We start from the raw sequence: 16,444 nt of genomic DNA, 5'->3' as shown, positions 1-16,444 counted from the left end.
GGCCATATATGACAAACCCTCAGCTAATCTCATAATTAATGGTGAAAAACTGAAGCCCTTTATTCTACATTCAGGGACACAACAGGGCTGTCCCCTGTCACCTCTGCTTTTCTACATAGTGTTGGAAGTCCTCGCCAGAGCAATCAGGCAAGAGAAAGAAATAAAACGCATCCAAACTGGGAATGAAGAAGTCAAATTGTCACTCTTTGCAGACATGATGCTATATATAGAAAACCCTAAAGACTCCACCAAAAAGCTATTAGAAACAATCAACGAATACAGTAAAGTTGCCAGCTACAAAATCATTGTACTAAAGCCCATTGCATTCCTATATACTAACAATGAAATCTCAGAAAAAGACATAAAAAAAACCAAAAAACAAAAAAACGCAAAACACAATTCCTTTTTCAATTGCAGCAAAAAAAAAAAAAAAAAAAAGAAATACCTAGGAATAAACTTAACCAAGGATGTGAAACACCTATATGCAAAAACTATAAGACATTTTTAAAAGAAATTGAAGAAGACACAAAGAAATGGAAAGACAGTCCGTGCTCATGGATTGGAAGAATCAACATAGTTAACATGGCTATATTATCCAAAGCAATATACAGATTTAATACAATCCCCATCAAAATCCCAATGGCATTTTTTAAAGAAAGAGAACAAAAAATCATCAGATTTGTTTGGAACCACAAAAGACCCCGAATAGCCAAAGCAATCTTAAGAATAAAGAACAGTGCTGGAGGTATCACACTCCCTGACTTTAGCTTGTACTACAGGGCAACAATAATCAAAACAACATGGTAATGGCAGAAAAACAGACACGTAGACCAATGGAATAAAATTGAGAACTCAGAAATAAAACCACATAAATATGGACAGATAATTTTTGACAAAGAAGCAAAAAACATACAATGGAGAAAAGACATCCTCTTCAATACGTGGTGCTGGGAGAATTGGAAAGCCACGTGCAAAAGAATGAAACTGGACTGCTATCTGTCACCATTTACCAAAATTAATTCAAAATGGATCAAAGACTTAAGCATAAGACCTGAAACAATAAACTGCATAGAAGAAAACATAGGTACTATACTTATGGACCATGGGTTCAAAGAGCATTTTAAGAATTTGACTCCAAAGGCAAGGGAAGTAAAAGCTAAAATAAATGAATGGGACTATATGAAACTTAAAAGCTTCTGCACAGCAAAAGAAACCATTGACAAAATAAAGAGGCAACCAAGTGAATCGGAGAAGATTTTTGCAAACAGTGCCTCCGATAAGGGGCTAATATCCAAAATATACAAGGAATTCATGAAACTGAACAACAAAAAGCAAACAACCCAATTGAAAAATGAGCAGAGGACCTGAAGAGACATTTCTCCAAAAAGAGCATACAAATGGCAAATAGACATATGAAAAAATTCTCAACATCACAAATCATCAGAGAAATGCAAATAAAAACCACAACGAGATATCACCTCACCCCAGTCAGAATGGCTATCACCAGCAAGACAAATACTAACAAGTGTTGGAGAGGCTATGGAGAAAAAGGAACCCTTATACCCTGCTGGTGGGAATGCAGACTGGTGCAGCCGCTATGGAAGGCCATATGGAAGTTTCTCAAAAAATTATGAATACAGTTACTGTATGACCCAGCAATCCCTCTCCTGGGTATCTACCCAAAAAATCTGAAAACATTTATATATAAAGACATGTGCGCTGCAATGTTCATTGCAGCTTTGTTTACGGTGGCCAAGACATGGAAACAACCAAAATGTCCTTCGATAGATGAATGGATAAAGAAGTTGTGGTATATATACACAATGGAATACTATTCAGCGGTAAGAAAAGATGAAATAGGACCATTTGTGACAACATGGATGGATCTTGAGATTATAATGCTAAGCAAAATATGTCAGACAGAAAAAGCAGAGAACAATATGATTTCACTGATATGTGGTATATAAACGAAAAACAACAAAAGAACAAGACAAACAAATGAGAAATAAAAACTCATAGACACAGATAATAGTTAGTGGTTACCAGAGGGTAAGGGAAGTGGCGGGTGGGAGATGAGGGTAAAGGGGATCAAATATATGGTGATGGCAGGAGAACTGACTCTGGGTGGTGAACACACAATGGGATTTATAGATGATGTAATACAGAATTGTACACCTGAAATCTATGTAACTTTACTAACAATTGTCACCCCAGTAAACTTTAATTAAAAAAGAGAGAGAGAGAGAGAGAGAGAGAGAGAGAGAGAACTGAAGCCAGGATGCTCACATGACTTGTCTACACTCCCACGGCTTGGACTCTAAACCAACTTTTTTGATTAGAGCCCAAGGTCCTTTTGACTTTACCACACTTTCTTACTCACCTCACATCCTGTTGAAATATGAATTGTAGACCTGAAACCTATGCAATGTTACTAACAATTGTCACCCCAATAAGCTTTAATTAAATCAAAAAAAGAAATAGGGCAGATGATAAATTAACAAATCGTATAATTAATATGAAACTACATCATTTTAAAAGAGATGATTACTTTTTTATCTATGCATTTTTTGTTTTTAAAATAACTGTTTATTGCTCCTGCCAAATAGAAAGCTTTCTCCCAGGAAGTGACAAGTCCAGTCAGCCATTTGGTTATTGAGTACCAGCCATGTGCTTAGACAACACCTGTGGTAATTTGAGAGAGGGCCCAAAAGTGAATAAATACTACTCCTCCCAGGAGGAGTTTTGGGATCAAATTGGGAATCGTGATAACATCAATAATAAAATCAGTGCTGGGATAGCAATTTAAAGTTGGAAGGAGGAAAATAACTGTGTCAGAGGAGGTTTTCAGAAAGAACTAAAACTGAAAATGGTTTGGAAACTAAACATCAAAAATTGGGGGAAAAATAAGTACAGGAATGAAGTTGGAGTCTGGAGTCATAATGTAACAGCGGTTCAAACCCTAGAGACCCATTTGGCTTTGAGAGAAAGAGTAGAAAACTTCCGGGCTCAGTCTCCTTGGTTTCAGCTCCTTGTTGACGACCATGCTTTTCACTCTGACACAATGTTTGAAAAATTATTTTGATATGATAATTTGTTGTGGGGACAGAGCCAGGAGTGCAGTTTCCAGGCTCTCGGCCTCACGTGGAAAGGTGCTTACTCAGGTAGTAAATGGCCATCAACTATGATTGGATGGCCATCAGCTGTGGCTAGTTGGCCGTCAGCTGTAACCGGTGAGCCACTGGCCACTAATAAAACTGCTGTGGCTACGCTAGCAGAAAATGGGGGCTAGCAAGAAGATGGTGGCTGAGCTAGCAAGCGTGGATTGCAATTAGCACAGTGGATTGCACTAGCGAGTGAGGTTGGTTGGCAGAGAGAAGTGGACGGCAGTTTGCGGATAGTGTGGCTCCTTCTTTCTGTGTCTCCAACCCAGCCGCCAGCAAGACTATAGTGGTATGACTACCCTATCTATGGCTCCGTGGGTGTTCCTTTTTGGCCTCACCATATCCTGCATTCTTGTGTGGGGAGCGGGAGCTGAGACCCTGTATGACATTTGTATTTATCACTTTGCTTTTTGCTGGTTCTTTTTGCATTCAACAAAAATTTCACTTTTCATAGCTTCAATTTTCAAATTATGTTTATTCATATGCTAGAATACAGACACAATAATGGGCACTAAAATATGATGAGGAAGGAGATGAACTTGACCCTAGCTTTTTACAGTCTATGGGGAGGCAGATAATTGGGAACAATTGCAATGAACTATGACAATATCTATGTATGATAAAGGCAGGACAGGGTGATATGCCAATACATGGTATGGGCATTTATCCAAGCTCAAGTATTCCACAGATGCTTCCCAGAGAAAGGGGAGTTGGTTTGATACCTAAAAGATGGGTAGCAGGTACCTAAAATGGAAGAGCTAACATAAAGCATTGAGTAAAATGTTCCAGGCAGAGGGATCAGCGTACATAATGGTCAGACATAAGAGAGAACATGGGAACATGCAAGTACTGAGCAAAATATGGGAAGTGGGGTCATGGCTGACAGATGATGGTCGAGGGACATAGGCAGGAGGCAACTTGAAAATTGAGATATGAAATTGTATTTTCTCCTTGGGATAAAAGATTAAATTATTTTGAATAGGTTCTGGTCAGCTTTCTTGAGGGGCTTATACCAACCATATTCGTGGAACTCATAAAAAGATGGTATTTTAAATGGAGCAATGTTCTCTAGAGTTTTAAAAACCAAAGTAATGGATCAGAACTTTATTTTACAGACAATGAGGGAGCCTTAATAAATATTCATCAAAAGAAATGTGACATGAAAATGGTGTTTTATGTGTATATTCTGTACCAATGCTAAAAAAAAAAAATTTTTTTTAAATTTTTAAAAATTAAAAAAAATTAAAAAAAAACATGATGACAAGGACAAAGCAGAGAAAAGTAGGGAAAAAAATTACATGGCAAATGCAATATCTGTTAGATGTCATAGAGATTGACACAATATTTTTTAAATGCACTTTTGAGGCAGTTGCCCCTTAAAGATTGGTACCATGTTTCCCCGAAAATAAGACCTAACCGGAAAATAAGCCCTACCATGATTCTTCAGGATGACATCCCCTGAACATAAGCCCTAATGTGTATTTTGGAGCAAAAATTAATATAAGCCCCGGTCTTATTTTCGAGGAAAACACGGTAGTTTGCCTATGCGATTCTTAAATTCCAGTTATAGCTGCTGCAAAATGGTGATTTTTTATCATTTAGGATTGCTTAAGTCTTATGATTTTACCTTTCTCATATACGGCTAGTAATTTTTGAGAACAATTGGTACAAAATACATAACTTGATATTTTATAAAATTAGGTGAATAGAGGCAATTCTAATTTTGAAATACTGTCCTTACAGGAAATAAATAATCATGGTACATAAACAGAGGAATTTAAAGAGCATCTGCTAGAATACAAAACTACGAGGTGCAATTAAAACATATGGTAAGTGTTAAAATTAAAACAAAAATTACAGTAAAAGATACATCGTCATTAATCCCCCTCAAAATATTCCCCCTCACTTCGAACACACTTATACTATCAGTCCTGCCACTTTCTGAAGCAGTTCTGGAAGTCCTCTTTCGTGAGTGTCTTTAGTTGCACTGTTGTGGCTGCCTCAATGTCCTGAATCATTTTGACTCTGGGGAAGGGCCAGAAGTCGCACAGTGCCAGATACAGTGAATAAGGTGGATGAGAACACACCATAATGTTTTTATTTGACAGAAATTGCCATATACCAAAGCGATGTGTGACACTGAGCGTTGTCATGATGGAGGATGATTTATGGCACACTTTAAAACACACCTCTCAACTGTAGCTCACACCCAACTGACTGCACCGAACACATTGAAACTTGTCACACACTGTTACTAAGTTTTGATGCACCACTTCCTGTATTGAAGATCCCTGCCTTTCTGTTGGATGGCATTCGGCAGCAGCATTCACCACAGTTTTTGAACACATCGTGCACATCCCTAGTCAATATTAATCATTTTAATTGATTTGACTCTGTTCTCTCTCTGCCAAATGAAAGCCTGGCCCTAGCTCCATGAGAAACAGTACTTTCCTTACTCTGAGTATTCCTTGAAATGTTAAGATGGCAAGCACCAACATCCGGGGTAGGGGATAATAGCTACTCCAGGCACATGAAAGACAAGAAACCAAGCTGTTCTGTTCTAAGTCCTGTTTTTATTTAAGGCTCGTGGCTTTCCCAGGTAAAATTATGGTAGCCTTACGCTCTTTTATGTTTTTTACTCACTTCATAGTCCAACGAAAGAAGCTCTCCAGAACTGTTCACCCCTTTCTTAGTCTTTCCAACTGAACAAACTTTGTGCCATGTACCAAAAGCACTTGGAATGCGATGTGGGTAAAACTGAGACCTGCGTGGTTACACCTTTCTTAACCCAAGAAACACAATCCAACAAATAAAGTCCTTTCAAAATAGCTCAACATTTTTGTTTCTATTTCCAAAGAAGCATAAAGACACTTTAAATATAAAATCCAGGGGAGCACTTACTAAAATACCTTAGACTCTTAATTCTACCTTTTTCACATTCTGCAACTAGTGTCTAATAATTCTCTCTTTAAACCTCTTGGGGGGAAAAAATGAAATGCTAAGAAAACAAAGCCCAGCCTTAAATAAAATTCTTCCTCCACACTCAACTTGCTGAATTTTCTCCTCCTTCTCTTCAGTTCTTTATTATATGGGTCAAGCCTTTTCTTGAATCTTCTCTTTCCTTCCAGCTTTTTCTCTCAAGCTCACCCTCTTGTTCTGAAAAAATTCATTTTCAAAGTCCAAATATTCATTCTGGCACAGAGAACTCTCCTTAGAAAAATAAGTAGGGAAAGAAGGCCTGTTGCCAATATTTTTGGGGAATGACACAAAATGAAGGGGAATCTAAGCAGGTAGAGACTGGAAATTATGTTTGAGGAGAGGGTGCTGTGAAACTTGCATGGTAAATACAATCTCATTCAGAATCATGTCCTCCCTCCATCCTCCACCTTTTACTCTCTCCAACCTCCTTTCAGCATGTACTCTCGCTGATTCCTGCCTGACTGTTTTCATCATTACCCTGCCCCAGACTTGTGATTCTACACTGGAATCTCAGCACTTAAGCCATTCAGTCTCCTAGATATCTGTCCTCCACTGTATGGTTGTATCTTTCTCCCTTTCCTAGCCTGCACATCTCCACTTACTTGATGATGAGTCCCAACTGCAGCCCTTGGTCATATTATGCTTCAAATCCAATTCTCCCTTCTAATTTAGTGATATATATGCAAATGCTCGGATTTCTGAGTTAATCAGCCCAACAATCTGAACAACTCCCAGGAATTTGCAAATCTGAACCTGGAGATACAAAATAATTTGTGATCCAATGGTGTACTGAGATATAATATAACATGGCAAGCTTATTTTTAAAGAATCAAATAATAGTTTAGTGGTAATGGTACAGATAATTCCATGTATTTATTTCTGTTGTCAGTGGCACCTCTGATATATAGCCTTCCTTCAAAGGATACAAAAGTACGTTAGCACTTTGGGCTAAGATTTGAGAGCAACTTGTTTTAAAATCACTGCCATGTTCTCTGCAGATAGGTGATACTTACTCTCTCTATGCTTTGTACTTCCTTTCAGGATTGAAGTCTCCACACTTAAAGATATCTCTAGATAGAAGGTGTGTGCTATTGGAGTGGAAACATTCAAACAATAAGCATAGTTTCAGGATCCAATAACAAGATTGCCGAGAAGTAAACTCAAGAATCACTTCCCAAACTCAGCAGCCTGGGATATTGTTTTGTTTACTCAGCTAATACTGTTATTGATCAACTTCTCTAAACAGAGCACTAGGCTTTTTTTGTTTTGTTTTTATTCCTCATGAAAGGCCTGACCCTCATCCTTGTTAAAGACAGAACTCACCCCCAGTGGAGCCAGTTAAAGGAAGGGGGATTGAGTAGGGAGAGTTCTTGCCTTAAAGTGAGAGGGCTTGATTTACTCTTAAGGAGACCAGAAAATAATTCCCAAGGGTGGGGTGGCCCAAAAGCACCACAATGGGGATGCCCAAGATTCAATTGTAGGTTGTTTTTGTTGCTATAAATACCCTGTATTGCCCCCAAATATTTTGTACATTCAGAGACATTTCATAGAGTAGATTTGGTGGACAGTCATATCAAGATAATGAGTTCAGTGTTGGGTCAGCATAGAGCCTAGGAGAGAGATTCATCATTGGACGGAAGCTGTAATGTAGAGGCCAGAAATACTTAAGCAATTGCAAGATCTTGGGATTTTACCAAAGTCTTAGAAAGGACATGGGATATCCCATAGAATGTGGGGGTGATTTGGGCTGGTTGTTTTTCATCCTCATTGGGTATGGAGACCTCTGCTGATATCCAAATTATATTCCATTTTGTGGTGTCTAGTCCAAACTATGTTTTAGGTCCCCCAAATCTATAAATTCCCAGAGAAGTTGTTCTCTTCCTTATTTTTCATGTTTATATTTATTAGACTCCATCTATGACTGTTTAAAAATATAAAAATATGTCTGTGCCATTTGTTTAAATAATTCTTCTGGGTATTAATAAGTCTCCAATTACTCTCTCATTCTTTTTTTTTTTTTTTTTCCTGTCCTCTGCCCTTCCTTTCTCAACTGCATCCCTCATCCAAGAGTTATGGCAATGCTCTTTCCTGCAGTACCAATTGAAGATAAATATATACAATCAACCACTTACTTTCAGAATTCATTCTGCTCACTGGAATTGAGGTTTGCAAATGTCCCTTATTTCTCATAATTTAACTAAAACAGAGTACTTTTAAAAGTTCTTTTATATTTTGAGGAGTTATGAGTTCATTCTGCTTGTGCACACTGTAAAATGTCTACCCATTATAGACAGTGTTCCCAGGGCATAGGCTGTTTTCCATCAAACCTGTGAGCGTAGACAACCTTTCAAAGAAATAGATCACACCTTCCCTAGGAGAACCTGATGCTGGATTGGACATCATGGCGATCATAGAAACACAGACTGATATAGCTGGCAGGAAACTGAAAGGTCATGTAATTCAATCTTCTACATGAAGAAACTGAGTGGTTAAGATACTTGCCTAAAGCTACACAGTTAAATACTGGAAAAGTTTGGGCCAGAAATTGTGTCCCCTGACTTACACCAAAGCAGATGTGCAGGAATCAGTAGAGTCTCTGTAAGTCTTTGGGAAGGGGGTGGGGGGTGTTATTTTTCTTTTCCATTTCCATAGTCATAATCCCATGGTATATATGATATAACAAGCATTTGGAAGGGGGCAAATTTACTCTAGTCAAATTCCAAAAAAGAGCCTATGGTACTTTTTTAAAAAGTACACAAAAGAGTACCAAAAATAGGAGTACTGTTTGGATTTGTTTACAACTTCCCATAATGATTACTTTAAAGGAGATAGCACCTTTTGAAAATATAATTTTATGCTCAATAAAATTGGTAGGCAAACTTATAGCAATAGCTCATAAGACAGTGCACACTCAAGCCATATCCTTTGGACCATCTTATTAAATGGGCCCTCTGAGAAAAATGAAATGTCATTTGTATCTTAAGCAGTCACATGATATGCCATTGTTTTTGGAGATTTTACATCCACAAGATGCTAGCCTATAAGATGCAAATGCAAAATCAAGTAACTATTTATTAAGTCCCAAGCTAGAGGATTTTGCTCCACATCCCAGTTCCTGACACAAAGCCCTACAATGAGAAGAATCTGATAACAGAGAATGTAAAGATATCATGAGACTGACCTTAATGCACCCTTGGGAGCACATCAATGAGGCATTCAGGCTATGCCAAAAAGAGAATAAATTCTATAAACACTGTTTTCAAAAAGGGAATTTGTCTGAATGTCCTATTTCTTTAAGACCAGAAAAGGAGAAAGATCTAATTTTCCAGTTGTATGTATAATTTTATTTGTTCCAGTTACTTTTTTTTTTTTTCCTATCAAACCAGTTTCTCTGTATCCTGTATGACCTTTACCTCAGTGCTTAGCTTGTTTCACAAATGCCCTTGGTGCTTACCTCAGACCTGGAACTCAGCTTTCTGGACTGATCCAGTCTGCAGTTTTCTAATAATGAGGAGTCTATCTTCATGAACCAGGTGCTTCTCTGCCCACTTTGGCACCCCGCCACCATCTCCTCATGGACTGGCAGGAAAATGTGCCAATTCTACATTCCCCTGCTCTTTTCTACTATGCTCTCCCCAGTCTCACTCCCCTCACAATTCTGCCTCCGTCCAGTTTCTCTGGCATACCTCCCTGCTTAGATACATCCACACAGCAATTACTGTCATGAGTGGAAGTCGTTTGATACAACGGGAAGAACACAGAGTTGGGTGGAGAAAATCTGAAGGTTAGTTGTGGTGCTAATATTAACGAGCCACGTGACCTTGACCAAGTCATACAAAATTCTGAAATCTGCTTTCCCATTTATAAAAGTGAGATAATGACATATTCTCTATATTAACACAGAGGGTCGTTTAAAATGATGTCACTTGAGATGATAAATATGAGACAATGCTGGAAAGTACATGCAATTATTCATATTTGCAAAGTATTTCGTGTTTTGGTCTAAATGGTCAATAATTACTATGACCTTTCTTGAAGTCTTTAATCACTAATCCTATGAGATGGAGGATGAAGTTTTAATATGACTCTAGATAAAACTTTCTTCATTTAGTAAATTAATGAACACTGAAATAGAGCTATGTTTCCCTGAGGGCTATGAAGGTTAGGGTTACTGGGAGTAGGAAACATAATAGTAAGACAGTGACAGGTGATAGGCATTACACACTGCTTTTCTATTTTCTCCAGAAATAGGACATTTTACCTAACAAGAAAACACCTACTGTGTGGGTGTGGGGAGAGGTAGTCTTTTATACTGAATACAAATTATTTTTACAAGTTTAGGATCGAAAGAGAGGTATCAAAAATCTAATGACACTACCAAGATATACAGGAAGGGAATAAAGAAGGAAGGAAAGAGGTGGGGAAAGAAGGAAGAAAGAAAGAAAAAAAAAAGGAAGAAAGAAGGAAGGAGGGAAGAAAGAAGTGACAAAGGAAGGAAGGAAGGGAGGGAAGGAGGAAAACAGAGGAAGAAAGCAAGAAGGGAGAATAAAGGAAAGGAATGAAGGAGGAAATGAGGGAGGGAGGGAAAGAAAGAAGCTATGCATTAATAAGCTGAGTTACTGGAGTCACAACACTTCTGGGCCTGATTTCTTTAACTCACAAATAAGTGGACTTGGACTAGAGGACTGCTAAGATCTTTTCAAAATCTATTGGAAATTCTGAAACTTTAATTCCCTTTCTGAACTCCGTAGGGCGATGAGCTACTTGTTTGGTATAAGCAAAAATTAGAAAAGCTCTGTTATAAAGCATCACTCTCCAATACATTTGTGACAATGAAGAGAGAAAGACGGTTAAGGATATTTCTGCCATACAGTGTTATACACCAAATAGTTTTTCTCCTTATTAAAAATTATCAAGTCTTTCAGCATAGGGCTAATGTGTTGAATGCAGGGGTTGAAGCTATTTGTTAAACATTAAACTAAATAGAACATCATTTCATGCCTGACTTCCTTCAGCTATATGAAGATTGTGGTGGCATGTTAGAAAAGTTAGTGGGGAATGAAGGAAATAAAGAATTTCTCTTTGTAATGGGTGACAGTCTCCTCTGATTTAAAATTCTTTTTAAAAGAGCACCAATTCCCTACTCATGGGGGCAGAACACTTTTGCAGATGGCATTGCCTACTTGGACGATAGCACAGTTGTTTGTCTTCTTCACAATAAAAGGGATAGGAATAAAATGAACTGGTAACACAGAGCTTCACAGATAATAAACCAGCAATAACACACTGGTCTTGGGAAGAGAGCAATTAAATGAACAACCCTTTATATTTCACGAAACCCTGCTGGCCCAAGGCAAAATTGAAAATTAGGTTGGCCCAAAATTCCTTCTGTCACTCCCAGGCTTCTTTTTAACCTCTCTTTCCTCAATCTTCTTTTTCCTTTACTGTGGTACCATTTGTCTCCATTAATCTTAGGATCCAACAATATCTGACCCTGGTTTCTTCTATCTTGCAGCTTATAACTCATTCATATTTGAACTGTTAAGACTGTACTCTGTGGTCTCTTCTGAAACTATTTGTAAAATAGAATATTGGCAAAAGCAATGCTTAACCCAAATGCAACGTGACATAATAAGAGCATATGGCATTGAATTTAGAGTTCTGCTTCAGCTTTGTGGACAAATTGCTGTGTGGCCTGGGCGACATCCTCCTCTGAACCTTAGTTTTTCACGTGAAAGAATGATCTAGCGATTGTTTATCGATCAGGAATCAATAATTAAGGCAGAAATTCAGATCTCAATAGAAGAAAATATGGGAAGACTGGGAAAAACTGAAGCCAGTCTCATTATAGAACAGAGAAGGGAGGCTTGATTACAAGCAAGTGTAAGCCAGTCAGCCTAATGAACAAAAGCTTACCAAGTGATTCTGAGTGGACAGGCCTCTTGCTAACTTGTATGGCATTTTTGTTAAATTAGAGAGAGATACATCTCCCTCCTTCTCCAGAGAAGATCCAAAGCATCATAATTTACTTTTAAATATAAGGTAATTCTGTTTCTAATATCTCCCTGAAGATGTTCCACGTCTTAGCAACATAACCACCTGGTTGGTGCACCTTTATCTTCCTCAGGCATGACAGTGTATCACTGCTGAAATTGGCACAGATGCCCACTGTCCTTTTGTTTCTTCTTGGCAGTGTTAGTAAATCACTTAAAGCGTAATTCCTACCGACCTTCATGCCTTTGACAAAGTAACGGGACACAACAATGTTGTAGGTCCATTGATAATGTCCTACACATTAAACAAAATATGATAAGTTGACTTTGTGAGTCTTTTTAAAGGAGGCCAATGCATTCTTCTTTATCTATCTCAAGAGGTTAATCTTAGGATAAATGGCTACCAAGACTGAGAGAGCATTCCCAGGCGGTACCTGAGGAGACCATGAGCTATAGACTAGTAATTGGAGTGGTCAGAGTACTGCATGAGAAGGGATAGTCCGTGAGAAAAGATGAGGATAGATTAGGGGAAACAGTACACGATGACACAGAAAAAGGCATTTTCCACAGCTAATGGGAATTTAATCACAGGGCGGTGGCTGATATTAGGGAAGACAGAGGGGATCGTTATATTTGAGACCTGTTAATATTCAGTGAACGTGTTATATAAGCAGATCCGACTCTTAGCTGCCCATGAGTAGGGCTGATCCCCTTAGTTACACAGTGTATGCACTGTACAAAGGTACCTGGTCAAGGGAGAGGTGGGTGGGGCTTGAAGTCCAGTTTATACTGCACTCACCTAGTCCTGCCTCTTCGCAGAAGTTTGGATCTGCTCTGGGGTAGGAGGGAGATGTACCTCTCTCTAATTTAACAAAAATGCCATATAAGTTATGAAAGGTCCTGTGCCTCAGAAGCACTTGGTAAGGTTTTGTTCATTAGGCTGATTGGTTTACCATAGATAGATAGATAGATAGATAGATAGATAGATAGATAGATAGATAGATAGATAGAGTGAACTCTTCAGAGGTGCAGTCTGTGTGCTTATTAGTTAAAGAGCAATGCGAATTATTCTCATAGGCAGACAACTGTGTCAACTACTGACCTAGCGTGTCAACCAACACTCCTTCAGCACTGCTATGTCCCTAATACATACTGAAACAACCTCTCTCTCTCCCATCTCACTATCTCTTTCTCCATCTATTTTCTACTACTGGGAGCCCAGCAAATTACTATCTGTCAAAAACAAAGCCACCAAAGACACACAATTAGGTTATTTTCCTGGAAAATATGATGCTTAACTGAGAGGAATAAAAACATCACTGTTGCTTTCTTCCTTATTGCTCTTTTGCCTCCCCCCACCCCCACCCCCACCCCCTTCTTTCAGAATGGTGCAATGGGGTTAGACTCGCTTTCTCTTTGAGAAGCTCTTTTATACTTAAATGTTCAGTGAAGTCAGGGAAGAACCACTGCAGCTGGTGCTCTGGTCTGGCTCTGCAATTGGCTTTAAAGGAAAAGAGTCAAAATTCCTGAGGTTTTAGTTCTTTCAACAAATCCTCCAAGCAGGAGATCCCACAGGAATTCAGAACCTTGCTAGAAAAGTGCTAAAATGCGCATTTGGATGTAACAATTCCTCAGAAAACCAAGAATGCCAATATTAGAGATTATACAGAACAGATCTGATTAAGCCCACAAGATGAAAGTATAATTATCTCGGGAATCCTTAATAGACCCTTTGCTTCCAAATTCTTACCAGCATACCTCCCCACACCAAAGGCTTCCAACTGACCAGTAGAGTCAAAGAAATCCTTGAAGAGCTACTTGCTCTTCAGAATTTCCAGACACAAATGGACACAGTAATAAAATATACACATTTTTAATGTCAAACAACTCCACATAGATTTTCCCACTGCTCCCTTTGGCTTCATCTATCATCATGCCCGTGTAAATGATTTGCAATCATTTCCTTTGAATCTTACCTCTCCCATGGATTCCAATCTCATATGTCCAATTGTAGAATAAATGAACATTCTCCTCAGTGTTTTGAAGTCAGCATATCTAAAAATTTAATTAATGATCCCCACCCTCAGAATCTTCCCAAGTTTCTGTTCTTTAGTTCCGAAACAATGAGTTCCTAGTTACTCTCTCAAAAACTCCCAGGGTTTCATTGTGTTGCTTTTTCTCTTTACCCTTTCCACGTCTGATCTGGACTTAAGACACGTCCTCCATCACAGTATGTCCTGAATCCATTCCTTTACTTCCATTCTCATTGTAAGTGCCTCGATCCAGTTCTTCATCACTTCAAGCCCAGATTTTTATGTTTCCCAATGTATTTTCCTGCTTTCAGACTTCTGATAGCCTTACCCGTTTTCTATACCAGTAAGTTATTAATATTCCTAGATCATCCGCCTCCACTGTAAAAATAACAAAAAATTTTGAACCTTTCAAGATTCTCTACGAGTTATATTCAACTACTTTTCCAAAGTTACCGCACACAAAAAATTTCACACCACTTCTATTTTTCCAAACACAAGTAACATACTACCTTATTTTTTCTACCACCGGACTCTTTCTTTCATTGCTTTCACTCATTGACTCTCCCTTTCTGCACTTCTCTTCCCTTAAAGATACAGAAGTCTCTGTATCTTTAAGCAGCAAACTTCATGTTTCTTCCCCTGTGCCTTTCTTAATCATCAAGACAGAATGGACCTTCTATGGCCTCAGCTCTTAGTTCTTACCTTACTACTTACATTTATACACTGCTTTGAAGTGCCAATCTGTTATATGTATACTATCTTTCTTACTAGGGTTCTTCAGCTCAGAAAAGTAGAATTTCTCAACAAACAGAACTAACTAAAAATCAAATTGGACCCCCAGAGAGGTACACAGTTACAATCACTAAAGCTGATCAGAAACAGAAGCAGAGGTTATAAGATCACATAATAAACACAGTGTAGAAGTCATTCAAATATTGTGGGAAGGTGAGAATAGGTGACCCAAAAGTCATACAATTTTCCTGTTAAAGGCATATTTTACTCAGGAGAGGAAATAAAAATAGTTCAAGTATTTAAAAAAGTACGTTGATTGTTAATAACATGTAAGATATGGTGCTAGGCATTATAGATGAATATTTAAAAACATAAGACTCACTTATTTAGAAAACTTTTAGTAGAAAAGGTAAGATACTGATAATACAATGGACTAGAGACTTGTATTGATCCTGTCACTAAAACAACAAAAATCCTAATTATACATGTAAATGCATAATGTTTCTTACACAAGAGATAAGAAATTCTTAGGCTAAAAAAAGAAAGAAAAAAGAAAAAGAAAAGAAAAAGAATATCTCAAAGAATTAAAGGAAGCACTGAACTCTGCATTTAATTTAAGAGCATTTGCCAAACTTGTGGTTTATAATAAATATAAAACCTAATGACATAGACATTGAAAGTAAAAGGATAGGAAGTTTTTCCCTACAATGGGAAGTATAATATAACTTTACCAATATTAGACAAAATATACTTGTAAGCAAAGGGTTTCACTAGATATAGGTGCTTCATAAAAATAAAAAGTTAAATTATCAATGCAATAACAATTTTAAACTTAAGTAACAATTTTAAAGGGAATAATATCTCAGTATAGGTAGATAACACTGATATATCTTCAATAAGAAGAATATAATTAACCATCATAATAAGAGATTATCATACATCCCTCAGTAGATCAATACAAAAAGAATTAATAATACAGAAAACTTTCACAATATGTTAATAAACTGAACCTATTGATAAATAGAATATTCCACACAATAATTGCCAAGTTTACACTGAACATTTACAAATACTAATAGTATGCAGTTATTATATAGAGGAAAATCTATAGCCTTAAAATGCATATATTAGAAAATATAAAAAATTAAATCTAATGAACTATCTTTAAAAGTTAAGAAAAAACAGGAAAATAAACATAAAAGGGTAGTAGAAAGGAAATAATAAATATAAATGAAACAATTAATAAAATGAAAAATAAATATGCAACAGGAAGTATTAACAAATCCAAAGTTGCTTACTTGAAAAAAAAATAATAAAGCACAGAAACCTCGGTGAGCTTGGCCAAGGGAAACAAAAAAAATATAAAAGACACTCATAAATGAATTTGGGAAATAAAAACAAAACAGACATTACAATAGATGTTGTACACATTAAAAACTTTATAAAGTATATTATGAATAACTTTAGCCAGTAAATTTTAAATATTAGATGAAAGAAATTATCAGGAAAACATGTTTTACTAAAACTACCCGCCCCCAAATTAGAA

This window comes from Rhinolophus sinicus, chromosome 4, assembly GCF_057876585.1.
Source record: "Rhinolophus sinicus isolate RSI-liver-muscle chromosome 4, RSI-T2T, whole genome shotgun sequence".
Lineage (NCBI taxonomy): Eukaryota > Metazoa > Chordata > Mammalia > Chiroptera > Rhinolophidae > Rhinolophus > Rhinolophus sinicus.
This window is presented reverse-complemented; position numbering follows the sequence as displayed.